Genomic DNA, 3,006 nt, shown 5'->3' on the forward strand with positions numbered 1-3,006 from the left:
GAAAACACAACAAAGCCTGGAATGAGTTCAATATCCTCTTTCCTCTTTCAGGATGATGTGTAACTTTGATTTTTTTTTTTGAGGATCTGGTTACTCTAGGAAGATTCTTTTTCCTTTGATTCCATTCTGTGGAAGCATGACTTCAGGATGTTCCCAAGTCTAGTTTTCCCCCTATGATATCAGAGAAAACATCTCTGTGGAGTGATCTTCCTACCTCTACCCTTTCTCTCTGGAAGAAGGATGAATGTAAAAGAATGCTCTAGAACCTGAACATGCTGGCCTCAGAGGGTAGGGAAGGCCAATCTCTCTGGGCGAAGGAGACCATGTCTTTTACATGTGTTTTCCTACAAAAATGAGATCACATTTCCCAGTGGCTATGAGAATCAAGTACTTTCTGTGGATAGTTCTTCCTGTGAGAAGATTCCTTGGAAGTCTAAAGGCTCCTCTTCGTCAGTGCTGTCTTCCTTTCTGACTTCATGAGTGTTTTTTTCAGAGGAGCAACAGGAAGAACCAAGATAAATGGAGCTTCAATCTGCTATCCTCCTCATGTCAACCTCTTTGATATGAATCAAGCCCTGAAAGCAAGATGTCCAGTTACTGCCTTTGGAATACACACTTCTACTTTTTCATTCCTTTGCTTCCTTTTCCATGATTTCCTCCACCCGAAATCACACAGGAAATTATTGCAATTTGTTGGAAACTTTCTTGACTCATCTAGACGACAGCGTTTTCTTTCCATCATTTTTTAAGGGTACGTTTTTTTCTATCACTTCCAAATGGTGATCATATTCCATCTGGCCTCACTTCTGTACAATAACAACCTTTGGAAAGAGTCATATGGTTCATCTCTTTTTTGTATCAACATTTATTTTGTTCCAAAGATGTTATAAACAACTTGGATGAAGAAAGAAAAAAAAATATACAATATATTTGTGTCAATACAACTTCAAAGCTCCTAAACCATATCGTTACTTCATTTTCTTGTACTTGTAAGGTATTAAATGAAGAAAGTCAGCGAATAAAATAATGTAAAAATTTACAAGCAAGCGGAGAGCACAAATCAAATGCTAGAGTTGAGATTTGGAGCAATAGATTACATTCTGACTACCCAGGGAATCACATATTCAAGTATGTCAGAGGGAAACTAACCAGAGGGACATTAGATTTGAGGGGAAGGAACCCAACATCTGTATTAAAGGGACTTTATACATGTGGGTAGAGAAGCATTGGCCTTCTTTCTAGGGTTATCAGACATTGAGATGTGGCAGCTCTGTAAGGAGGCAAGAGAGCATTCCAGATTCTTGCCACTGGCTTTGGACTAAGGTCAGTGGAGGCTGCAGTGCTCTCTCTGGTGCCATCAGAGACTGGCCTGTACTGGTCCTGTTCAGTTGGTTCAGCATTCCTCTGTGGAGGGAGTTCTGGTTAAGGTGTGGGATCCAGTCTTTCCCATCCCAGAATTGTCTCCTTCACATCCTGGCTTTAAATAATTTCTGGGAGTCTTTGCAGGGAGGAATTCTTTTATTTAGGACAGGCCTACAAAGGATTTGACTTCCCTAGGACACATCTTCTCCCACCTTTATTATGCTACTCATAGCAAATTGCTGATATTTGACCTTTTATGGCTTACAGAAGTCAGTGTTATGAGGTTCAGTCTAATAATGAGGGACAGTATGTATATGGATATGTATTTAGAAAACTGTTAAAAAAAGATGACAATTAGAAAATTACAGAAAAATAAATTATTAATATATTTTGAACCTGGGAAAACACTCACTAGGGTATGTGCAGTGCAGTGAGTATGTCCTGAAGAACAGTCATATATTTCAGTCAATTTTGACTTCAATGTTTTTTTTTTAAGATTTAATTCCTATGTTCTCTGAAATGTCCTCAGTTTTATTCTCAAGGACATGGACATAAAAATTATGGGAAATGTGGAGATCATACACAGATTCTCTTTTGTTCACCTGCCTTAAAAATCCACAGTAGTTCTCTAATAAAAGTCTGATGCTAGCGCTTGTGCCTGACCATTTCCCAACACAGGTACATTAAAAACCACAGCTCATAGCTGAAAGCTCAAATACCTCTGAGAACACCATGCAGATCAGGATCCCCATTGCAAAAACTTTTCTTCATCTATCACTTTCTAAGTATTTGGGAAAAAGAAAACAATAAAAAAATTCAAATCATCACAGACTTTCAAAATGACAGTGTTCTGTGAAATTAATTATGGTTTTAAATCATCTTTACCAGGTTAGATTAGAATAGATATCTAAAAACATTGGCCAGGGATTCCTGTGATGTTTTTAGAAATGTCCTGGTTGAAGATGACCTCCCAGACTGTGGTGAGAAAATTCTGCCAAATGAGTCTGGTATTTGGGCTTTGGACTGAACACATGGTTCTCATACTTGTAATTCACTATCTATTGGGATCTAAATTCTTTCTTTATAACCAAGTCATAAAGTAAGACATGTAAAATCTAATGCAGTAGGCAAAACTTAATGGAGCAGGCTTTTGATATGTGGTCCAGTCATCTTTTCACACATGTAAATAATCCTAAATATTAACAGAATGTGTGAAATCCTATTCTTTCTATATTGTTTCCGGGAATCATGTAGATACTCATATGCCTGACTCTTGTTTCAAAGTAAGTCTCTTTATGTCTGGACAAAATGATCACTTTTATGAATTCTAACACAGTTTTGATTCTACCTTCCTTTATCATAGTAATAAACTTACTTGTACACAGATCTGCTATTTTCTCAGGGGAAAAAAACTCATTCCTGTAAGTTGAATTAGCTAATCAAAAGATATGAGCATAAATTTATGTAAAAAATGTACTTAGCAGTAATGAAACTTTCAAAAATAGAGATCTTTAAAGCCATATTGTGAAACCACACTGAAATAAAATTAAGTAGTAACAATACTTAACAACTAACAGAAGTTCTAGGTAATTTAAATTTTAAAACAAGGAGAATATGGTGAAAAATTTACAAATAAGTGAAAGA

This window comes from Nannospalax galili, unplaced genomic scaffold, assembly GCF_000622305.1.
Source record: "Nannospalax galili isolate Female #2095 unplaced genomic scaffold, S.galili_v1.0 scaffold243, whole genome shotgun sequence".
Taxonomy (NCBI): domain Eukaryota; kingdom Metazoa; phylum Chordata; class Mammalia; order Rodentia; family Spalacidae; genus Nannospalax; species Nannospalax galili.